Consider the following 25,887-nt stretch of genomic DNA (forward strand, 5'->3'; position numbering starts at 1 on the left):
GCTTAGTCATGCTGGCCACATGACCCGGAAGCTGTCTGTGGACAAACGCCTCGCCTATAGCGTGCAACCCCAGAGTCATTCGCGACTGAACCTAATGGTCAGGGATACCTTTATCTTTATCACCTAGGGTTGTTTTTTTTTAAAGATCTTGTTGCCCTTTCTACATGTTTTGTTTATTTAAGATACTTGTTTGGACTGCTTATATTTATTTGTTTATATTGAGATTAATCAAATAATCTTATCCTTGATGTCAGCTGGTGATTTTTTGTTTGTTTTGATTTTTAAAAGATTACTATTATTATTTTTCTTATATTAGCAGACAACCTTTTTTAGAATTATAGGAGTTATAGTGCAACAATGTCTAGAGGGAACCATGTTTGCCACCCCTGCATTTAATGGCATGCTTCTCAGTAACAGTTGCATGTTCTGTAAACTCTCCCTCTTATCCAGGGTACCCCACTCAGGATTTTTTTTTAAGCTGCCAGTAGTTCTTTTTAGCTGAATACAACTCCTGTATTAGAGTAACTGACTATTCAGTTGGTCAGCAGGCTGAAATGAGTCATCTTGAGGGATCTGGTTTTGGCTAGAATTTTGCTAAAACAACCACAAAACACTGTTTACATCTGACAAGAACTTGTTTCTAATAAAAGGAAATTACACACAATTTCACATACAATATAGGTTTGTTTTCGGTTTCCAGACAAAAAGGGAGGTAAAGCCCTATTTACAGTATACTATAAATCCAGCATATTTATGTGCTGCAAATGTGGCTGGAATAGTCCAATAGTCCAATATCCCATCAAGTGTGGTGTTGGTGACATCTCGCTTTCTGTTAGCTTCTGTTATACTAGAAGTAGGGATTGGCACAAGGGTTTCAGATGGCTGGGGCATTAATTTTTCAGTAGCATGAGCCTATTTACTTAGGATTCCCTAATCATTTATTGCTAATAGTATATAAAGGACTGTGCCTGTGCAAGAAAAGCTGTCAGTCTGTTTGAAACCAAAACCTAGCCTCTAAGATATTCTGTGCTATAGCTGCAGTTTTCCTTTTCATTTGAAGTTCAGTATTTTTCAGGGTGCTGCTTGGATGTCAGCAATGCAAAATCTCAGAATTAAGAATTGGAGCAACAATACCAGAAATATATCAGTGTGAGCAGACCAGTGTGGAAAATAATGAATACACATAAGTGCTTGGTACTAATCAGTGGATGAAATACACTGTGATTGTTGGGTGAACACACTAATGAAGGCTTCCTTAACCTCGGCCCTCCAGATGTTTTTGGCCTACAACTCCCATGATCCCTAGGTAGCAGGACCATTGGTTAGAGATGGTGGGAATTGTGGTCTCAAAACATCTGGAGGGCCAAGGTTGAGGAAGCCTGCACTAACGTAAATGAAAATAAACTTCTTGAGTTGTGGCATTTTTTTAAAAAGATCAACATTGTTCTGCAACAATTTGTTCTTTAAAAGGAATAAGGTAGAATTTTCAGATGGACGAGTGTTTTTGCCAAATAGAACCTCTATGAAGGCTTCCATGTACATTTCACTGAAATATTATAAGAGTATCAGTTGTTATAAAGATAATTTTCAGAAGTGTTAGATTCCCCCCCCCCATTTTTTTTGACACATTCTAAGATTATACTTCTGTTCAACATAAAATGCATATTGCTTCTTTTCTCTTTCCTAACTTCTGGAATAGACATCTGAATTAGCTTTTTAGACACTAAGTACCCAACTAAAATATTTATTTATTACACTGCTATCCCGCCTTTCCTTCAAGAGGGTCATACGTAGTTCTCCATCTTCCCATTTTACCACAACAATCCTGTGAGGTATGCTAGGCTGAGAAGTTGTGACTGGGCCAAGGTCACGCAGTAAGCTTCATGGCTGAATGGGAATTTAAACCCTGGTCTCTCAGGTTCCAATCCAATCCTCTAACTACTGTAGTATAGTGACTGGAGTGTTGAACCTGAACTGGGAAATGAGGATTAAAATTCTTCAACAATGAAGCACTGTAGATTGCTTCAGGCCATATTTCTGTCTAAATTGCTTAGCAGGATTGTGAGGATAAAATGGGATAACCTTTTGAACTTCTTGGAGGCATGGCAAGATACAAATACAATAATCAAGGATGCAGGATACTAATATTTTCTACATTATTATGATTATTATTATTACCACCACCACCCCACCCACCTGTCTGGGTTTCCCCAGCCACTCTGGGCAGCTTACAGCATATAAAGTTTGCAAGCTTCTACAGTCTTTCCCATAAAAATAGGCCCAATAAAATGTATCACTTTACTTGCTTTGTTTCTTCTTTGTATTACTTGCAGCTTCCATTCTGTTTAGCATTGCAAAAGATCCCTATGGCAGAAATAGAAGTGTAACATGAGAGAGGCATTATGCTTTGTCTTTTTTTTTTTTAAGTGCTCTCTTGAAAACTAATCAGTCCTCCTTTGCTTTTCATTTCAACACTCCCTCCCCATCTGTTCTTTACTTTTACCTAGTTCCCTGGAAGTCCATGTACCACCTGCCTCCTAAATTTGCCCTTCTTTTCCAGTTACTTGTCTCCAGACTATATGCTTTTTTCATGTTGTTCCTCCTTTTTGATGTTCATGGTTATGTGTTTAAGATTGCTAGTCTGGCTTCACTCTTCTAGCTGACATAGGTGCTATGCACATAAATATTAAAATGTGTTTTCAGGTCATTGTATTAAACTAAAACCAGTTCTGGCTCTGATGTGTGGTTAACTCTCCATTGCTTAGGAGCATTATGTTAACAGGACAGGAAATCCTTTCGGTTTTTCTCAGTACAGAAGGCTTGGTACTGCCATAAAAGGAGGGGCTGTTTGTTTTGTTTTTGGTATATGAAGGTTCCATTCCAAAGAAAGAAAAGTCAGCCTTGCCTTCATGATTAAATAAGTAGCTCATATTTATGTACATGAAATCTTAAGTAGCAATGCATACATTTCATTTTTTAGTTCAGCCCCTGGAGTTCTTATATGACTTAATTTTAGCAAACATTGGTGGTTGACTAAGCTGGGATACTAGTATTAAAGACTGCTCACCATCTGCTTCAGCATTTTTGAACATGTCAGAGGTTCTCTCCAAATGGAATGTTCTGTACTTGGCTAGGCTTCCTGCTGTCTGGATTGGTTTGTCATGCATTGTAGCACATTGGTTCATTTTCCTAGTTCAGTTCTGGCTTTTATTGTTATATTTGAAGTCATTTTTATATGTCTATATAGAGGTATCGCTATAAAGCAGGCCTGTCCAACTGGTTGATCGCGATCTACTGGTCGATCATGGGCTTTCCCTGGTCCATCCTAAAAAAAAAAACCCTCAACAACTGTGTTCTCTCCCCCTTAAAAAAACCACTCAACAACTTTGGTGAAGCCTCCCTCAAAAAAGCTCAACAACTCTGGTCAATCCAATGGGTAGATCACTGCCAGTTTATTTATAGTGGGAGTAGATCACAGTCTCTTAGAAGTTCGACACCTCTGCTATAAAATATTGCTATATATTAGGTATTGTAGCATAGTTTTTTTAATTCACAATTAAAAGACAGCTCATCCTTTACAAGACCAAAGAGCGTTTTTGGCCGGCCTGGTATGGAGACAGTATAATCCTCTCCTTTTGAATGAGTTAGTACTCTTCAAAGTGTTCTACAACTTACATTTTCACAGTGATGCTGTGATGCTAGTTTGTAATTGAGGCTAATTTTTTAAAGGCCAATGTTCAATGACCACTCAGATACAGGTCTCTGAAGCCCTAGCCTAACACTCCTATTACTCAGTACCCCACAACCTCCAAAAGAGGTTTATGCATGGGACCCAGGTGTTTATAGGGCCAGGCGTGCTAAGCTTCAGCTGTAGAACTGCATCATGCATCTGGCTACAGTTTGATGACGATTGTTGCATTACTTTGCTCAAATTTAAATAGCCTTGCCGCCTTTTGTTTTTATACTAGAGATTGGTGATTTTTATTGTAGTTGCCTAGTGCTGTCTTTTATAGGTTAGCCTTGACTTCTTTTACTTAAGAACAGCTGGCTTCACTGCAATTATGAGTCACAGTTTGCTTGTTCTGGAATGATAATAGCAAGCACCAGATATCTTATTCTTATGGTAGTGTTAGCTATAAAAAAATATGAAGGTGATACTTAAAAAGGAAGGGTATATTTTATTGGTGAATATTAGCTTTTGCTAATGTTTATGTAAATGCTAGCATGGGATAGTTATATGATACAATTGCCAGTAAATTTCACGAGCTCTTACCTGTATGGTACTTACAGCATATTGTTATTTCTTTTGTATTTAAACCAGGACAAGAAGTAAATAGTTTGATTTTAAAGTAGTATTATTATTTTTTATGGAACAAACCTGTGCTACTCTCTTTCTTTGTGAATGTATTCTTTCTATTCTCTTGTCTTGAAAAATATTCAGTTTCTAAGAGTAACCAGAATGATTAGTAAATAAGTTATGTAATTATGTGAATCCCAGGTTATCTTGATCAATTAGGTCTCTATAAGTGTAAGTGCAAATTCAGTGGCTAAGATTCCACCCCTCCCCGAAACCTACCAAAGACCAGATATCTTTTCTTCTCATTTTATTCTGGCTTTCTGAAAAGATTTTGTCAAATTTTATTTCAATATTTTCTATGTATGTGAGTCTGAAAATAGATTATTTTTTAAGAGGGCTGAAAGGAAAATCCCAGTTGTATAAGTAGGACATCACAGTGCTATCACCCAGTGGACTGTTGAAGTAGCAAAGCACACCGGGAATAGAATTCAGCAAGATATTTTTATGAGGTGTAATGATTTTAGCATGCTCCCCCCCCCCAAAGCTTGCATTGTGAGTCTTAATATTTATGTAAGATAACTTTTGTTTGTCTTTCAGAATACAGAGCTTCTTTGGAGACATCTCTTTGTTGGATTTTATCCATGTCCTGCTAACCACTACTTTCAGCTATGGAATCGGTAACTATTTTATTGCTCTCCCCCTTTCAGTGGAATAGCTTTTGTAATAGCGAATACAAAAACAAAATATGACTTTGAATCATGATAGTGATTTTTCATTTATTATTCTTAAAATGTAAATATTTAATAGGTTTTGATAGAGTAGTTGTGTTAGAATCGGTTTTGTAGTGCAGATAAAATGTCTTCAGCTTATTAAGAAACTAGTTTTAGTTGTAGTGCAATGTATAGCAGCATCACAAATAAGGCCTGAGGGTGAACCTCCCTGCAGTACCTGACAAAGGTTTTGTAGGGAAATTACAAATACAGGCTGTGGCTTTCATTTTATCATCACCAAAACATATATTGGGTAAGTTATCATCTCAGAAACTTTCTGATTTAGATGCTTGGATAAAGCAGCTCTGTGGCATTTTTCTCTGCAAAGGCACTGTTGAATCAGCAGCCCAAGGACTTATAAACTACCATAAAACCCTGCCTTGCAATTAGGTACTTGGCTGGTTACCTGTGGCAAGCAACAACTATAAGCTGACAATCCTATTACAGTACATGCAAGTTCTCTACAAATTCACTTGAATGCAACACAAGAGAAGAAGGGGAATGATTGGAATCACTATTCTTAGAAGTAAAATTTGTAGAACATTTTCATTGTGATTAAACAAGGTTTATATAACAGCGGTGACCAAGCAAATAGAGTAGTCCAGTTATGTGCCATTCTACAAGACCTGCCTCCTGTGTCCACTCATACAGCTCTCCCTCTCATCCAGATTGAATCTGTCAAAGCTTATACATACCACACACCCCATGGTGCTAACAGAGACCCGCGGTGAGAAGCAAACTTAGTTTTGTTCCTGAAAGGAAAAGGTCTTTCCCTACTTGTGGAGGATGGAGAGAAATGTCAGATATTTGGCTAAATTGGGGATTGTTTCCTTACTGTAGGTGAGAAGATTCATACTGAATAATGTTCTCTCTTAAGGATTTTTTCTAGGGTAGTTTTTACCGAAAAGAGATAATTAGTGAATGTGATCTAGGATTTAATTTGACATTATCAGGGTGAAATGTAATCAGTTAACAAGAGTAATGTTTGAACTTGGTGATTAAGTTTCTAATTAAAAGAGGATTCATTAAAATCAAGTCTGGACTTGGTTTGAGCTTTAAAAAATTCTGCACCTTCAGATGCACCCAAACTCTCTATAAGAGTGTGCTAAAAATATGTGCTGCAGGTTTTTGTCACTGCTGACAACTTTCTGAAGCCTGTCAGTGGAGCACCTGTCTCAGCAATGACATTGAGATGCATCTTCTGATGTGGGTCTCATGTCAGTTAACAAAACATTGGAAAAGACTGGGATAAAAAGCTGTTTCCTTAGCTTTGGTGAGGTAGTAGCAACAGTAGCTTCTTGCCTATTTTGTAATTAGTGTGATACAATGCACCCATGGTCGATTGCAGACTCCTGTTGAAGTCCCTTCTTCGAGAGTAATGAGAGAGGTAAAACCTGCTTCTTGGCAGATGGTGTAACTGAGTGTCCTAGTAGTGCATACCAGTGTCCATTACTGCCATTTAGGACAGTCGGTGAGATGGGCCCTTTTAGGGCATTCCGTTATTAATTGTTGCTGACTTGCAGTTTGTTCACATTAGATTATTATTTTTAATGTTTGTGTGTTTATTTTATAAGTATTAATCCTTTGGAGAGCAAATAAGAAAAATTGGTAGAATGTTTTTGTGTGGAACAACTAACATACACACTTGGAATAGTAATTAAAACCTGAATTCTTTAGACAGAATTATTTAATATCTCACATTTTACACAAAAAGGTTTCTGCTCATTCTGCTCACACGAGACCTGGAGAGCAGAATATTGCTGCTGCAGAGCTTAAAGGTGTATCGACAATTTTATCACTTGTGTCATCACCATACCTGTTCACGTGTAGGTAATTTTCCTTTCTGCAGGGGCCTTAATGAGATTGTCGTAAAAGTGGTGATTGGAGCATAAATTTTAATTTGTCATGTTGAAATTAGGTGTGCATTCTTCCCTTCCAGTATTGAATACCCAATAAGTAACAGTGCTAATTTCCACCTGCCACTGATGAATCATAAGGGCTTATTTGCCCAGAGTGATGATTTTGTTGATATATAGAAATTAAGAATGTTTTCAAATTCTTGGAAAGCTTACTGAGTACTTGCATATTCTTGAGTTGGGGCAAAGTGCAATACTGTCCAGTGAATTGGATGTGGTACTTGATTTGCAGAATTCTTCATGGCCAAGCTATTGCAGAATCTGTGACCAACAACATGATGGCTGTGTGTTAGTGCTGGGATTTCTGTGAAAGAATATGTTCTAATGAAGCTGGAGTTGTGGCAGTTTTATGTTCTTTGGTGACATCTATGCAGTTATTTCCATGCAATATTAGTGTCTGAAGTGTATATAGGCTTCTCCTTAGCATTCTTTCTTGTAACAAAAATTGGGTCATGTTTAAATTAATGAAAAGTGGAATAATAATAAAAATGCAGCGCAGCCAAGTCACTGTATACCATACGTATACCACACTAATGAATATGCTCTGTGTATGTATTATTTTCTTGTTGAAAAGCATTTAGGCTTCCAATGTTTATGTACTGTTGAGTTTCTTGAAGAAGCATGATAATCCGGTGCCTTTCTTTAGCACAGAATTCTAGTGTAAGCTGGCAGCTGGTTAAACTCTCAATACTCACATTTTTCATTACAGAAATTGACAGATCAAGACTTTTGAACAGAGGTGAGATTGTGATGGTGGTTTTGGAAGTAGTATTTCACAGAGTTCATAATGAATATGTAGGTGTCTAGGGAAGCTTCTAATATCTGAAGGACTATTGTATTTTAATCTTTTGTTGGAATCTGCCGAGAGTGGCTGGGTATAAATAAATTGTTGTTGTTGTTGTTTGTTGTTATTAAAAGGATGAATATGGTGGGGCTGCTAAGCAGAATTGTTTTTCCAAGCTTGAATCTTGCCTTGTTCTGACCTTCCGAGAAGAACACTATTGTGAAGCTGAGCTGGATAGTAAAAATGCAGTTTCAACACATGCTTTAAGAATTGAATTGTCTTCGGAAAAGTCACATTTTACAATGAAGATAGAATTGCTTAGACAAAATGGGGCCAGATCTTGGTATTCATTTAACTCAGGTCTTTTCCATTAGTGGCACTTCAGCTTGGATGCATTCACTTTTAAATATTTACTGATTCTTGACTGCATAGGGAAAGGATTTGTAAAATCAGGATCTGTCACAACCTTGAGTTAGATTTCACTCTCCTTTCCTGAATACATTTTTAGATGTAGCAAGAGGTAACAAAAAGTTTTCGTTAATGCAAGTTTTAATGACGAGTGAACCTTTGCAACCTAATCACTTTTAACTGTAAATTCAACATCCTTGAAACCAGTGTTAGAAATCTAGCTATTTAAGCTAGGCTTCAAATGGCTCTTTAAACCAAAGTTACAGTCTCCAAAATGGAATGTCCAGTTGCCATTTAGGGGCAAGACGGCACTAAAGTCTTAATTTTCAAATGATGGACAGACTATGATTGATACTCAGTTAAACATCTGGCTAGTTCAGATGACAACCTTGAGCTAGGTTAAGAGCCTTGAGAACTTGAAATGTCTCGGGGACAGTCCACATATATCTTGGCCTATTCCGACCTCTTTTTCTTAATGGTGACTGCTCCTGTTCAAGCTGCACAGAAATAGCATTTTGGTTCCAGAAATTCATTATGATTGTGAAGCTAATTCTACATGATGTGGTATTAGCATGTGAAAAACAGTCCAGATCCAATCAACTGCAGGCATGCAGCTCCAAATGGTGGAGATGCCAGGCGCCATCCTGGCACCCAGGCATCTTCACTTGGTTGCAAGTGAACGAAAGCCAGGTGTAAAATGCGCCTTGTGCCTGGCTAATTTTGAACACTGCTCAAGACCAAATACTTCAAAATGTCTATTTGGAAAGCATGTGAAAAGACCAAAGTAAGGTGATCTTGGAGAATTGGATAACTGCAGTAGGCAGATATTGTGAGCAGGCAGAGGAGATATGGGAGCAGGTTTTAAATGTCTCTCTTCGTATTGGCTTCCCTCTCTGTTAGTATGTCCTGGGTGGGTGGAAAGAGCGGGTTTTCTTCTGCCTTCAAAGATTTTGCGTGAAGGGATGTGGGTTGGAGCTAGAGGTGAATTCTCTGGAAGATGATAGCAGTACATATATTGCCTCTAGAATACTTTCATATTTAGACTTGGGCCTGGAAACTCACTTTTGTGGGGTAACTCCGGTCTACCCACTTGGCAGGCATGCATTACCCCAGATAATATTATGGGAAGAGGCCAATAAGTTGAATGTAGCTTTCATATTCTTTGAGCTTTGTCTTCCACTGGGCATTAGTGAGATTTACTTGTTCAAATTTTATGTATTTTTGAGGTTTTTCTGTGATCGTACTTTTTGCAACTATATTTGTTAGGGACACTGCCAGAGAATGCATATGAGAGGCCTATCCAACGGTCAGAATCCTGTGTTCACTGTTTACTTTAAATATTGTTACCAGAATATGTGAAACTTTCTTTTCTAGTCTGTGGTAGTATAGCTTCTAATCTTTGTCAAAGGGAAATACTTGTATTATATACTCCTCAAAATATTTGGAAAAACTATCTCAAAGTTGGGGAGCAAACTTGCTATAAGTAGCTTCAGTGGGTAGGACTTGAGCTAAAATTCAAATTCAAATAGGATTCAAATTGGAAGAAAAAGGGTTTAAACTAAACATTAGGAAGTACAAGCTGATCAACAATGGAACAGATTGCCTTGGAAGCTGGTGTACTTACCTTCAGTAAAGGTTTTTAGGCAGAGGCTGGATGGCCTCCCCATCATGGAGGTTGTAGTAGTGGATTTTCAGCATTGGTAGGAGTTGGCGTAGATGGCATTTGACATCCCTTCCAACTTTCATTCTCTGCAGTTTTTAAAATGAAGCTTTTAGGTATGTCTACAGATATAGATGAACATTTGTAGCTGATAAAACATTCTGGAGATCCGAGAGAAGCTGTGGCCAGGTTGGGATTTGGTGCTGCCCCAATGGACAATAGGCAACATTGTAAGCTTTAAAAAAGAATAAAGGAAGCTGCTTGTCTTAACCTAGCCTTACTCCTCCTTTATTCACTCCCCCCCCTTGCTTCTCAGAAAGCAGTCATTTCTTCCTGACGCCTGTTGTTCACCTTTCAGGCTGGTCATTTCCTTGTTTCTTTTACCACCTGTTGATTTCCCATCTGTGTTTAGTCTTATCTTTGGTTCTTCTCTTCAGTCTCCTTCTGCCTCTGTGGTGGTTTCATTCATTTTTGCTGCCTTTTAAGCCATTAGTTCCTTTTACAGTATTTGCAGTCCTTTTCCTTGGTAGAGCATCTTTCCAAGGTAAAAGTGAATGCTTAAAAAAATCCTATATTTAGGATCTAGTCACTGTAAAAATAATAAATATGGAGGAGTGTGTGTAAACTAAACAAAAACATAAATGCATTTACTATCCTTATCTAAGGATGGTGCATGTGGCTGTGGTATGACATATAACAGTTGTATTCAGGGGGAAGACTGATGTCCTATGAAGGCATGGAATGCAGCAACTGTGCCAATGCTAAGCAGGCATTGCCTGAATGGAAAATTGTTGGGGGCGCCTCGTGTACAGTCTCCTGAGTTTCATGGAAGAAAGACTGAGTGGACCATAATGTGCTTCTCACAAAACATTTATTGTTATATCTTCTCATAACATATGGACACACAAAAGTGGCTCATGAGGCCTTGGTGATGTTGTTGTTTCCAGATGTAAACATGTTTCCTCCTTGTCCTTTACTATTACATAAGCTATTGAGGAGAGTGTGTACATGGTGCACGGGCACTTTATTGCTCCGAGGCAGATCAAATGACAATTTTTGGAAGAGATGTTCAGTCAGATAGTCAGGGGGAGACAGCCTGTAAATAGTTATATGGAGTGGTCTATGTGTCTGATAAACAGGTATGAGAAGGGAAAGTCCAAATGGCCTTTGGTTGGTTGAAATATTGAGGAACTCAAATTGATTCTTTCCGCTAAATTAACAGTCACTGCATTGGTGTTACAATGTTACGGCACTGGATCTATTTTTGATGTGAAATTCCTTCTATGGTATAATCCTGTTCTTCTTTAGAACTAAGTCCACCGAGTTAGAAGGGTTTACTCCACAGTAAATGTGTTTAGCATTGCAGCCTTAGTTTTCTGGTCCACAAATGTCATTCTCTGTTACATAGACCCCTCAAATGCTTGATGCAATAAGATGTTGCTAAGTTTGGAATGTAAATTATGTGAAAATGGCTCTTAAATTTTGCTTGCTGAATGCCAGATGAAGTGGCAGCCATTTCTGTCATTATTACATGAATATATTCAGGTTCCTGAGTTCATTAAGAAACACTGTGCAGTCCTTCATTCAATGTGTGTGTAAATAAAGGAATTTTTGAATTGAAATTTGATTTTAAAGGGTCCATCTAACACTGCCAGTACTGGAATTAGGAGCAGCACGAGCACCCATAATTGTGTTGCTTATAACAAACAGAGGTAGACATGTTATTTCTGATGTCTAGGGATGAAGTGAACTTAGAAAAGAACTGGATAAAATCATTCTAAATATGGCCATTCACATATTGCTGTAGGCTTATTTCTTGCATTTCATCTTTTTATGATGATGAAAAGGCATAAACCTTGCGTACTGTGCTTTCCAAGCTGAGCACACCACAGAGGATGACTTGATTAAAATCATATGTGACAAGTTAACATTTTAATGACTAATGCTGCTATGGATCTTGGGAGTGGATCAGCTAATTTTAGTTTCTCTCTCCAGAGGCAGAGCTAGAAAAAGGAAGAGTCATTTGGGGCCACTATTCCCAATCCTGCATGGTGGAACAATCAGAGTTGCATTTCCTTTTTCTGCAGCATTCTTTTCCTACCTTCTCATTTGTCCCACAAAGCTGTTTTGGCCAAGCCACACTCACCTACCCTACACATAATGACATGTATGATGTATGACAGATAACAGACCAAGTCTCAGCCAGTCGGTGTTTGTTACCATCAGCACACCTCACATTATTGCCAATTGCTGCCTAAATACATAGAATTGCGGGGGGGGGGGGCGTGTAGGTGAGGTTTGGCTACATCAAATGATCTATGCCATAGGAGAGAGGCCACTATGTCCAAAAGATAAAAGGAAGAAAAGAAACCAGGGAGAGGATTAGGAGACAACAAGCATGAAAAAGGAAGGGGTCTGTCTTCCAGCAGTGGGATACTTGGAGACAGAATGTAGAGGCCAGCTGAGCTAGAACCTGAAACCAGAGACGACGACAAGAAGAAGAAGAAGAAGAAGAAGAAGAAGAAGAAGAAGAAGAAGAAGAAGAAGAAGAAGAAAACAAACAAGTGCCTGGTTGGAAAGAAGCAAAAGCAACCATATATTCCTAGGGCATAGGCGAGTGGCTGGCACATCCGTGAACCATTTATAGGGGGAAAGGGAAATGTATGGCTCCATAGTTTGTAAGCATACTCACTAACCCACATAGGAAAAGTTTTGTTTGCAGCTAACAGGTGGATTCTTCATTACTACCAGTGTAAGTAAGTATGGGATCCTTTGATATTGAATTTACCCCAGTGAGCCCTATTGAGACAGATGAGAACAAACTTTTGTGAAATAAGACTTGGAAGTTTTGGGACACTTTAGTTGGCATAGGTCTCCTCAACATGACTACATCTGCATTTCAGATCTCATTGACTTTTGCTTAATCTTGTGTGGTTAGGTTAACATGGTAATTGTTCAAAGTTATTTAACCATTCTGCTTATTCTCTGGCAGTGATAAACTTATTACTGCAGTCTTGCAAGAAGTAGACTTGCTCTTTGTGTTGTACAAAGAGAATAAAATCCATTTGTTGTACTTAGTCTTTTTTTTTAACCTCATTCTTGCAGTCTTGCCAATATCCTGTATTTGTTTTTCACAGGAAAGCTTTTAACTTTTCCTTAATGCAAGTTGAGTTGTGATAGCTTCTGCTTGTTTTAATGTTTTGCTGTTGTAACACAAGGCAAATATGCTCAGGCACTCAAGCTAATTTTTCAGTTAGTGAAAATGTTACTTTTCTCTACTTTTTGGAATGTTACTTTGAATTAGATCAAGGGTTTTTGTTGGACTTTGTTGATGCTCAGTTTGAAGTGAGAGTGCATTTTAGAACACAAAGCACTGTGCCAAGACTATGCATTACAGGAGAAGATGAGCAGTGACAGGGAAACTTGGCTGCCATTACTGGCCTCTTCAATGAAGAGTCCCTGATAAGTTTTCAAGGTACTCCAGGGCTGCCCTGAATGCAGCTTGGAAATCAGCAATTTAAATGTAGTGTAATGTGATGGTTATTCTAGTGGGTTGCCACCTTACTCAAACCTAATTGAGGCCAGTGCTCCATTTTCTAATTTATATCTTCTTAATAAACACTGAAAGCTTGATATTTTTCTTACATGATATGAAGCTGTATGAGTGTTTGCAGAGGATTGTGCTTGAGCAGATGCTTATTGGTAAATAATATACTTCTGACAAAACCAGTGGGTGGGTGGGTGGTGTATAGATTTATAAATTTATCCACGGAAATCAAGGTCCGAGGGACAGTGGACCGGTCCCCCGCTGGAAAAGTTTGCTGACCCCTGCATTAGTGGTAACAAAATGTTGATTGCTTTTACAACTCTTGGAGCAGCTTTGGAAGGAAGGGGATTAGTATATTTAGGTAGAGGATTTTAGTGTAAACTTTTAAAAAGTAACATCTGGAATGTTTGCTTTTTGTTCAGACATTTTCAAATTGAAATCCAAATCAGAAATGTTTTAAATAAAAGTTGCTTCCAAATTTAATTTTTATTTGCTGCATCATTACTTTGTGCTGCTTTGGTGGCTTCCTCACTGGAATGCAGCTCCACTGCAGTAAGGGAAGCTGTGATTTATATACGTTATGCCTTTTGTTGCTGTTTCAATAACTACATCATCATGTTTTGTCTGAAAACACTATACAACACCAAGAATGCTCTTACGCATGTTTGAGGCCAAGCAACAGGATTAAAAACAGAGCATTGATGGAAAAGTAGGGCACCGAGTTGAGTGTAATGAGAACCTGGAATTCTGGCAACATGTTCACAGAGTGCTGTAAAATAATGTAATATGGCTGGAACTATTTTCCATTCACACCCAAAGGTCTTTAGGGAATCTTAGTAGAATTAGTAAGCACAAGGTGTTTGGCTTCAGTTAAGATATTGGTTTTTTTGTAATACTTGATCACTTAGCTTTTGATTGAAGGTAAAACTGAAGTGGTTATTTTACAAAGACAGTTTGAAAACTTTTCTGCCTAGGAGTCAGGTGCTTGTACAGGGCCGTCTTAAGCATATCTGGCGCTGTGGTGCAAAGATTCCTCCGGAACCCCCCCCTTTCCCAGAGTTGTTGACCTTTTCCTAAGCCTCTGCAGGGATCGCTCTCCCGCGGAGGCTTGGGAAGGAAGCTACACGCCCGTCAGCCATATGGTTGATGGGGCACAGCTGGAGGGCATGCAGGGAAAGGGGAGGCCGCTGGTAGCGCAGCTCCCCCACTCACTGGAGCGCCACTTAGAGGCCAGCACCCTGGCGCAATGCTCCAGTAAGCCCAATAGGAAAGATGGCTCTGTGCTTGTAGTCACCCTACACACCTATATACATGCACACAGGGGCAGAGTACTCACCCTTCAGGTGATTTGTGCAGATTAGCTGATGAGTGGACATATTGTCCCCTTTCTCATCATGATCAGTCTGATGATGGAAGGAGCAGTTAATATCTTCATCAGGTGCTGGGTGGCCAGAAAGTTGAAACTTCTATGTCCACCACAGTTTGTGTCTGCTTTAACTTTTTAAATTTTTGCTGCCACCAACATAGTAGGGGGGAGGCTATGGGGCTGAGTACAGCCACTGGGTTGTTCACCCCTGCTCTGGACTGGAGCAGAACCTTGACTTTCAACCATATATGGGCACTGTTACACTGTTACATCTAATACTGAAATGTTACAAGGCTAAATAAATATTCAGAATGATCAGCTTTAGAATCGTGGGAAAACTCAGAGTGTTGCATTCCAGCTCACTTAGTAATTCAGTAGTGAGTTATCGTCAGTTGGGTGCAGGACCTGAGTTAGAGGATGTAAACTTGGGAGAAGATAGCAAGAGATGCATGGGTTGTACAACTCTGGTAGAACCTGGCCTTTAAATTGTTGTCTGATTAAGAGACTAGGAACCTTCGCATGTTTGTCCCAAGCTTCTTGCTTTTGAGACTCCAGTTTTCTTGCACAGAATTTCTAGCCTCTTTATACCAGCATGGTGCTTGGACAGGTAGAAATTTTTTAATGGAAACCTTTCCCAGGGCTTTATTTTTCCATCTAAAATTTTCTTAAGTTTATTACTAACAGTGAATGTATGACAATTGCATACAACATTAAGCAAGTATGTGAGCCAGCTTATCGTGCATAATTGTTAACATTGTTAACATTTATTACTGTCAACAGTTTTCAGCACATTCTCCCCTTAAATGTAAACAATTCAAGTAAAGTACATGCTATTGTCTTTAACTTTTTATGAGTATCCCAATTAAAACATTAATTGTGCTTCAATTTCCCCCTTGAGTATTTGTATTGGGACAAAAAAATGCTAAACACAAGTAAAATAAACATGCTAAATTGGATCACTCTGGGAAATCAGAATTTTTTTTGATACAAACTAAAGGTTTTCCCATGCTGATTACCTTATGCAAATTGACCAAATTAACCTCATTCATAGGGGGAAATCTGAAAAATTTTCTAATTCAAAACCTCTCAGAAATTAAATTTGAGAAGCAATGAATAAGCTGGTAGTTTTTATTGGTATTTCTAACATGTGCTAATTGTGTATGCAAATCTTTAAGCTTCATAATTTTGTTCTTTATCTATAAGCAGGTCATTTTGTCATGAAGCTTACTTGTGCCTTGGAGTGATGCAACTTGACTCTGACAACAGAATAGAAGGCTCAAGCACTTCAGAATGAAAATATCAGGCTAATGACACATGTACATTGAAATGTATCTGGAGTGTATGTAAGCTGTCCATGACGTGTACTACTGTAGAGTGTCTTGCTATGAATATGCAGCAGTGTAGAGCAGTTAACAAAGCAGAGCACAAGCTGTTTGCATGCAAAATTGTCTAGATATCATTAGTAAATCTTACCAAAGTGCTAACAATGTAAACACTGCTTTTGTGACAGCTCAGTGAGAAGGCAAAATATGGGCATGTACTAGTAAAGGGAAGTGTACATTTCCCACCAGCCATGTGGTTCCCTTATTGAAACTATAAGAATGGAATCTTTTTCAAAATTGCAAGACCTCTACATCAGCTGAGAGATCCTGGTCCAGCAGGCTTCACTTAGCATCTAGCTGTAGCCATTCCATCAGAATGCAGCAATAGAAGGGCCGCATGATTGGCTATACTGAGAGACCACCTCCTTCAGGCTCCATTTGTCTTTCAGCTGTTTCCCTCCAAGCTTCTCACTATAAGAACCACATGACAACCTAGAAATGGATGCCTCAGTCCCCTCCCACCGTCTTTTTCACTTTGTGCTGCATCTTTCAGATCTAAGCCTAGACACTGTGTTGTTATATTATCTTGTGTAAGCTGCTCTGGGAGCCTCTTCAGTTGAAGAGTAAGGTAAAATGATGTAAATAAAATTGGAGAGAGAGTGGTTAAAATCTGTAGTAGAAAATGTTTTATTGCAGTTCACTCAGTATTGACTTGCAACAGATTTTATGTTAAGTCCATTTTTTAAAAAAAACTGAAAACACTAGAGCTACATAAAGGTAAAGGTACCCCTGCCCGTACGGGCCAGTCGTGTCCGACTCTAGGGTTGTGCGCCCATCTCACTTAAGAGGCCGGGGGCCAGCGCTGTCCGGAGACACTTCTGGGTCATGTGGCCAGCGTGACAAAGATGCATCTGGTGAGCCAGCGCAGCACACAGAAACGCCGTTTACCTTCCCGCCAGTAAGCGGTCCCTATTTACTTACTTGCACCCGGGGGTGCTTTCGAACTGCTAGGTTGGCAGGCGCTGGGACCGCACTCCGCCGCGGGGATTCGAACCGCCGACCTTTTGATCGGCAAGTCCTAGGCACTGAGGCTTTTACCCACAGCGCCACCCGCGTCCCTAGAGCTACATAGAGCTCACCTATTCTAAGTGATTTGGAATGGTTTGGTCATTTTGACAAGTTAAAAAGAATGGGTAAGACCATGTGTTATTTTCTTTTTTGTCTCAAATTTATTCAGATCAGTTTGTGGCTCCATCCTTTTCTTTTCCAGCTGCAATGTAATGCTAGCTTTTATAAATCCCCTCAGGTCCACACCCGGATCTGTAATATAGCTAGTACACAGATGCATTGTTTTGAGGTCCTGCATTCCAGAAAGATCAAAGAGTCACTGGACCACATCCACTGAACATCAGAAGCTGTTACAACCCTCTACAGCCCTTCCGGATCCAGGTGCTTCACAATTACTAGGTTAAAGGCAACAAGAGCTGTTGCTTCTAGGCTTTTTTGTTTAATTCTGACTACTTTGATTTGCTACAGCTGGTGAAACAGATTTGGTTCAGGCATGTATGATGGTAGTTCATTTCATGCTCAGAATTGTAATTATGTTCATTCCTTTCAAGCTCACAGCTGTAAAAAAAAGTATTCTATTATGTTTTACATAAAACTTGCATGGTGTGGGAAACGTTACCAAAATTTACTAGCAACAATAAACTTTTTAATTCTACCACAGTTCCTTGTTTACCTGCCTACTTTTCTTCACGTATAGCTGCTGTAATGTTACTTTTAACTAAAGGCGTGAAGGAGACCATTCCATAATGAAATGTAAGCTGTTTTAACTTGCCCAGCTGTCATTGACATCTGCCTATGCAGCTTGACTATACAATCAGCCTCCATACTTTACTGCCTATTCATTATCTCCAAATCTTTTTGAGACTCTTGAAGGTACAGCCAGTTGTTGCTTTGCGTGTGACTATAATACATTTGATCTACACTGCACATTATTTTAGTTTTCTTCTGCTAGTGGGTTGGTTCCAAGCAATAACCAGCAAAGATTCCATCTGTGATGGAGTTTTAAGGAAAGCACACAAACATTCCTAAACTACCCCTGGAGACTTTGCCCAATTTAAAAATTCTTGACACCATAGTAAGATGTTCTTAACAAAATAAATTGGAAATGTGTGTGTGAGAAAGATCATGAGGTTTACAGAGGGTAATACTAAAGTAGTTTGAACTCTAATGGAAGTATTGATGCATAAAAGGGAAAGGCACTTTAAAAAGGAATAAAGCAAATTGAAGTGTGTTGTGAAATCTGCATTGCTTATAGACCATATTGGTTGTGAGTCTTGGAAGACCTGCTCCCTGTCTTGTAGCCTTTTTTTCACTTGGCCTAGGAGGGCAGGGCCCTGACTGAATAGACTCTTGGGCTGGGGTATTGTTTGGGAAGAAGGTTTGTAGCTGTAGCTGTTGCTTTTTTGTATCTTTATTTTATATCATGTTGTGATTTATGTAGAAAATGTTCAGTTTGGTTGTGTATATTTTAATGCTTTTATCAATGTTTATGACTATTTTTGTTATGTTGTAGTTATGTATGTTTTCATTGTATAAGCTGCCTTGGGCATGGTTTGAGCTGTGGAAAGGTGGAATAGAAATAAAATTATGTATCTCTAAAGCTTGAAGCCCGGCACCTTGATTTTACAATTCTACATTAGTTGGTTATACCCGACCCGTTCTACAGGCTGTAGAAGTTGTATGGCTTGTGCAGCAGTGTCAATATGGAACTGTTAAGCTCTTTGACCTCATCCTCTGAACATTGTTTTAAACAACTTTCAGAACCATCTTGGCATGTCTGATTAGTTGGGATCCTTATTCTGAAGCACAAGAATGGAATGTGAGCCCCCGTTGGATAACTGTTCTTTGTGTCAGCATCTTAATACAAGTTTTAGTACCCCGTAGACTTAGTATTTTTACATGCATGTTGTGTCCTTGTGCTAAGAAGCTTAGTTTTGTTAATGGTTAAATAGTTAAGGCCAGAGGAGAGACACCAGTGTTGTATTAAACTTTCCACATTGACTTGTCTACTGAGAAACCCCTCATCTGCCATGGACCTCTGTATGATGCAGAGGATTCTGGAGCATGCTTTAGGGCAAACATTCAGTTTGCTTGAGCACTAGTCAGTCCTGTCAGCTTGCAGTAGCTAGATGCATTATCCAGAACATATCTTATATTTCCAAGCAGATTACAGGTTAAGATCGATAGTAATTTTCAGGCCATCTCTCAAGAAGCTTGTCTGTCATATTCTGAACTTTTAGTTGAAGAGGTCTTGGTATGCTTCCATGGCATTCCTGGTTTCCGAGACCACAAGTTTAAAAGCTACTGGGAAATGATGTTGGGCTTACTGAGAATTCTGAGTTCCTTATGATCTTTAAAATCACCTGCAGGTGCAGCACAGGAGCGTTAATACGAATTGAAGAACTTGGTCAGTTTGCAATACTTTCCTGTAGTGTACAATGCTTAAGTACGTATATTGAAGCAGGCTACTTGGATTACAGGCTTATTATTTAAAAAGTTGTTGTAATGATGCCTCCTAGCATGTTTTGAAAAATAGAGTAGATTGATTTTAAATCAGGTTTTCTGTATTGTAATTTATACAGTACTCAAACAACAATGTATACTAATTGGTTACCAAAACAATAACAACATATTGTCTCACAACTAAACAAAGCCTTTATAAATTACTTGCAAACATAATTAAAAAATTCTGAGCACCCTGTTAGGAGGCCAACATTCTTTATAGACAGAGGAAGAATTGCAATCAGACCTGCACCAGCAGTTGGTCCTTGAAGAGGCTGGGGAAAAGATTTACCATCATTGCTCTCTCTGACATTTGCCTTTTGGTGCTGTTTGCCTCCTCTAGAGGACAGATATGGGCTCCAGTTTTATGTCATTTATCCCTCCTCTCTGAACTGAATTTAAGTCAGGTACCGTGGAGTGCAGCATGACTAGGATCAGAAACTTTATTGTCAGTTAACTTTTTGTTTTGGTTTGTATTTATGTAATTATGCCTAGATTATGTGGGGTTTTTTGGGAGGGGGTAATATGTAATTCATTCTAAATCAAATATTTGCCAAATCATTTATTTTTGCTATTTTGAATTTCTGACATTTTCTGTATTTTGTATATTTGTATTTCCAATGTTCTCTATTTTGATGTTTTGAATGTTTGCAGTAAGGCACTTTGGGTGTAGCTTGTTGTGGAAAAGCAGCATGTAGTAAAATCAATCAATTGATCAAGTATTGGGAATTAGGGGTTCTGAGCTCGGTACTACTATTAGTTTAGTTCCATTACAGAATGCAGATATGTCTAGGTCCTGATCAGACCTTGTTGCATGTGTAAGTAAACAGGTTGATTTACTTGTTAGACATTCTCAGTGGGGAAAAAGAAAATGGTTTACATCTTCCTGTTGCGACTTTTAAAGAGGGATCTTCAGATAGAACCTTCATTTAAAATGTTATGCTGTATCCCAGCTTTCAGAATTTGTACGTTTCAGATTTTTAAAAAATCAATAACCCCTTGGTGTTTTTTTGGACATGTGAGTGCTTACTTGTGTGCACGCACACACTCCACTCTGGTGATTAACCTATTCCCAAAACTGGAATTACAATCTGGTTTGCAGAAGTACTTTTTGGGATTGTCATAGGAAGGTTAACACATGACTTTAGAGGAAACTATAAAAGTTTAGATTGGCTCCTTTCGCAGAAGCTCCCATTTGCTTTTTCAAATCTATAAAGAGATTTTAGGTGGACTTCAGTTTTGCTTCAGTATTCAGTTTTGCATCTGGGGCAAAGGTTTTACTTTGCTCTGATCCACTTCAACTTTGATAATCATTTCTAGGCATTTTGAATGTGATGTGCCATTTCCGGGGGGCTCTTGTAAGTTTTTGTGGGGCCATCCAAGTTTCCGTAAGATCTTATGTGAGCATCCTAGCCTCCAAGAGCCTGCATACCAAATGGGCTTTTTCCTACAAGCAGGGCAGAGTGCTTAATAGCTCTTTCTGAATTGGGTCTGCCTGGGTTACCTGGCACTAAAAGTTTTTAAGATCTCCACGTTGCTTGGGCAAGGCCCACTTGGTGCATGGGTTCTGGGAGTATTCCCCCTTACCCACTGCCTTTGGGAGTGTCTTCAAGGTTTTAGGTATTATATGGAACCCCTCCATAACGTGTGGTAATTTTGAAACTGGCTATAGTTGTTTAAGGTAGCTTGCTCAGCCCCAGTTCAACAGTCAGAGATAACCTTTGGAGACTGGAAATCCCAGTGTGTTCCGTTTTTGATCCAAGCAGCTGTAATAAATAAAAGATTGTGTTATCTAAGCTCTACAGAAGCATTGCTGGTCTAGTGCGCTGCGTTTTATGCAGATCATGTTAACAGCAGTCTGACTTCATGGGAGCTTGGCATTGTGACTGAACTATAGTTGGATAGTATTTTGAGGGCTTCTGTTCTTGGTCAAAATATGCTATTATGTGGGGAAAGCTTCAGTTTGTTGTGGTGCCATCCACTTGGTAAAAATGAAGTCTCAGACTTAAAACGTTTCAGTGCTATGAATGAAATGCTTTAGTTGGTGCTTTTTGTTACAAGCAGCTTTCAAAAAAGAACCTCTGTCATCACATCTTAAACATGTTTATGAAAGGAGTATAAGTATGTGTCAGGGAACTGCCATCTAAAGCGCCGGGGGCGCAAAGGCTCACTGAGGTTGAGAGAGGAGTAGCAGCGGAAGAGGGAACCAGTAGAGGGCGAGCAAGAACTCCAAGGGAAAGTGAGTCGGAGGGATGGCTCAGAGACACTTCCAGCGAAAACAGTGGGGAGGTCTCAGGACCTCCTATAGGGACACCCACACCTCGCCGGAAACTGTCACGCCGAGAGGCCAGACGACGTGTTTCCGTTAAAGAGCTTTTATGTTGGAAAAGATTCCGAAAGCAGCCACTTTCGGATTCTACTAGTGATTGACGCAGCCATGCTGGAGGGGCTCCGTCACAGGCAGAGGTTTGAAAACCTGATCAAACTCTGAGGGACTTGCATTTTACGCACAAGCAGCTCATCGTCCCATCACAGCAATCCGAAAGTCACCGAAAGCCAGCTTGTGCAGGGAGAAGCATCATGAGCAACCCAGCCGGAACCGGAGGAGCAGGAGCAGCTGGAGGGGGTCCAAGCCTGGAAGAAAGGTACAGGGCGTTGGAGATCCAGTTGGCGCTGCAAACGGCGAGGCTTGAGGAGAGGAGGGCTCAGGATGCAGAAAAGGGAAAGGAGAAAACCACCCCGCTCGCCAGAAAGGTACCAGGATTGGTGCAGAAATTCGGGGGGGATCCCAGGAACTATCATGCCTTTAGAACAGAGATGCAATACGCTCTAAACTTGCAGTTTGATGACTTCCCCGACGAGGAATCGCGAGTGGCTTTTGTGATTGGCCATCTCGAATCCGGGGCGAAAGATTGGGTTAGACCCCTGATGGCAGCGAATAATGAGATCCTAAAGGACACGAGGAAGTTTTTTCGTGCCATGGACCTGATGTTTTCCAGCGATATTGAGCAGGGGGTGGTGCGAAGGCAGTTAATGGCTTGCCAGCAAGGAAGCAGATCTGTCCGTGAGTACTGGACTGAATTTACTATGCTGATTCATAAATTGGGGTGGGACCTATCGGCGGAGCCCATCCAAATGCTTTTCGAAGAGGGGCTTTCTTCAACCGTCAAAGATGAGCTTTCCCGGGGGCCCAGGGCGGAGTCTATGGATCAGTTAACCAAATCTGCGCTGTCCATAGGAGCGCGCCAGGAGGCGAGGGCTTTGGAAAAGCGGGAAGGGAAAGGAGACCGTTGGAGGGAGTTCCGCATTCCAGACATTCCAGAGCCACCTTTCCCGCCGGCAGAGCCGATGGAAGTTGGAACAGCGCGGGCGCGCGCAGTTTCAAATCCCAGTGAAGGGCGGAAGAAGGAGGGAAAGAGCGCCAAGAGATGTTATCTCTGCCAACAGCCAGGGCACTTTGCCAGAGTCTGCCCACAAAGAAAGGAATGGCAAGGGATGGCAGGAGCTGTTGGGGGAAAGGAAGAGGAAGGCAAGGAGCAAGTAAAAGCCAACGCCTGGCTGCCACCGTCGGGGCACAGCAGCCAGGCCAAAGAGCAGTGAAAGTGCCCACGCCGGAACCTCCCAGACCCGCTTTAGTGATAGAGGTGTTACTAGAACTGCCAAACGGACACCCACTAAAGATCAAGGCGCTTTTGGATTCAGGCAGCTCCTGTAATTTCATGAGTAAGGAGTTTGCAGCTGAGCATCAGATACAGACCATCCCTTTAAGTAACCCCTTGCAGGTGACTACGATTGACGGCAGAGAGCTGTTGGGGGGAGAAGTTAGCCAACAGACTGTCCCGATGATAATGAGGGTGGCAAGGCACACCGAACAGATAGCGTTTAATGTGGCCATCCTGGGAGGAGCGCCCATCATTTTGGGGATGAGCTGGCTGGCGCTACACGATCCGCTAGTGGGCTGGCATCAGAGGGTGGTCTCCTTTGGGTCAGCGCATTGCCTAGAACACTGCAAGGAGGGGAAGGTTTCGGGAGGAGACAGAGTCACCCTAGCCGGGATGGAAGTAATGGACAAAGGGAAGGTGCCCCCGCAATACGCAGATCTGAGCAACGTATTCAGCGAAAGGGAAGCAGACAAACTGCCACCGCATAGACCCTTTGACTGTCAAATCAACCTACTCCCTGGGGCCCAACTCCCAGTAGGCAAGCTGTACGCCATGTCAGACAGGGAGATGCAGGAGCTGAGGGAGTTCATTGACAAAAACCTGAAGCGAGGTTTCATCAGAGAGTCCCGAGCGGTGGGGGGCAGCCCAGTGTTTTTTGTGGACAAAAAGAACACAGACAAACCGAGACTGGTGTGTGACTTTAGGGCCCTCAATGCAGTGTCGGAGCCCCTGGCTTTCCCTATGCCCCGAATTGATGACATTTTGACCAGAGTAAGGAAGGGAAAGATTTTTACAAAGCTGGACCTGCGGGGGGCGTACAATCTGATACGCATAAGGAAGGGAGATGAATGGAAGACCACCATGTTTACCCCTTTGGGAGCCTTTGAATATCTCGTTATGCCCTTCGGTCTACAAGGGGGCTCCGCGTGTTTTCAAGCTTTTATAAACCACGTTCTGGGACCTTTGCTCTACAAGAATTGTGTGGCCTTTTTAGACGACGTGTTGGTGTATTCGGAAGATGAGGAACAGCATGTGAGGGACGTTCGAGAAGTGTTGGGCAGGCTGCAAGCCAACCAGCTGTGGGTGAAACTGGAGAAGTGCCAGTTTCATACCAAGGAGGTGGAATTCCTGGGGTACCGCTTGTCAGACAAGGGATTGGCCATGGATCCAGGCAAGGTCCAAGCGGTACTGGAATGGAAGACACCGAAGACCAAGAAGGACGTGCAAAGATTCTTGGGGTTTGGGAACTTTTTTCGGAAGTTCATCAAGAACTTTGCCCACTTGACGGTGCCCATCACCGACTGCCTCAGCAGCAAGAAGAAATTTGTTTGGACGGTAGAGGCGGATCGAGCCTTTGAAGAACTGAAAAGGGCTTTTGCTTCGGAAGAACAACTTCTGCATGTGGATTTACGAAAACCCATGAGAGTGGAAACCGATGCATCCGACCGGGCGGTAGGGGCGGTCCTTCTTCAACCGGGGAGGAGTGCGTCGGAGTGGAGACCGTGTGCCTTCTTCTCGCGGAAGCTGAATAAATCCGAGAGGAATTACACGGTGTATGACAGGGAACTACTTGCCATTCACGAAGCATTCCGGAGGTGGAGACATTTATTAATTGGGGCACAACACAAGGTGCAAGTGTGCACCGACCACAAGAATTTAGAGTATTGGAGAACAGCTCGAGTGCTCAACCAACGACAAGTGAGATGGGCACAGGAATTCTCCAAATTCAACTTTGAAATTTGTTATGTGCCAGGCCCAGAAAACGTCAGGGCGGACGCGCTCTCACGCAAACCAGAGTATTGGGAAGGGGAGGGGGTGATCGAAGAGAGACATGTCATCCCTGAGGACCGCTGGGTGTGTGGGGCGGCGCTGGTGGGGCAACGAGAACTGGTAGAGGAAACGGAAAATGATGAATATGCCCAGGATAAGCTCAGAGGTCTCAGGGGGGAGGGCGAGAGTCCCGGAGGTTTTGAGGAAAGAAATGGGGCATTGTATTACAAAGGGGCACTGTATATACCCGAAGGTGAATTGAGGGGGAGAGTACTCAAGCAGTTGCATGATAGCCCCACGGCGGGACATTTTGGACAACACAAGACCATGTGGTTGGTTACCAGGGAATTTTGGTGGCCTAAGGTGAGGGAAGATGTAAGGGAGTATGTAAGAGGGTGTGACCAATGTCAGCGAGCCAAAGGGGAAAGAAGGGCGCCGGCAGGGTTATTAGAACCATTACCCACACCAGAACGGCCTTGGGAAGCGATATCAATAGATTTTATGACGGATCTGCCAAAGTCCAAGGGGAAAACAGCCATCATGGTAGTAGTAGACCTGTTAACTAAGATGTGCCACTTTGTAGCATGCTCACATGCAGTCACAGCGGAAGAAACAGCGAAGTTGTTTGTAGAACACATCTTTAGGTTGCACGGGGCTCCCTTGAGGGTGATCTCAGATCGCGGCAAACAATTTACTTCCAGGTTCTGGAGGAAGCTCATGAGCTTGCTGCACGTGGAAGTCAATTTTTCAACTGCCCGGCACCCTGAAACCAACGGGCAGGCGGAAAGAGCAAATGGCATTCTTCAACAATATCT

At 41.1% G+C, this 25,887-nt stretch overlaps 1 protein-coding gene across 3 annotated transcripts in view; it reads left to right on the forward strand.

Annotated features, from left to right (window-relative positions):
* Nucleotides 1-25,887, forward strand: part of ANKRD11 (ankyrin repeat domain containing 11) — a 201,096-nt gene that overhangs the window by 19,534 nt on the left and 155,675 nt on the right. For all 3 annotated transcript variants that reach the window (XM_081920142.1, XM_081920144.1, XM_081920143.1), the window contains exon 2: nt 4,895-4,974. The gene's annotated coding sequence lies outside the window, so the exon portion shown is untranslated. The remainder of the gene's footprint in view (nt 1-4,894; nt 4,975-25,887) is intronic.

The sequence above is a fragment of the Podarcis melisellensis genome (assembly GCF_964234715.1).
Source record: "Podarcis melisellensis genome assembly, chromosome: 8".
Lineage (NCBI taxonomy): Eukaryota > Metazoa > Chordata > Lepidosauria > Squamata > Lacertidae > Podarcis > Podarcis melisellensis.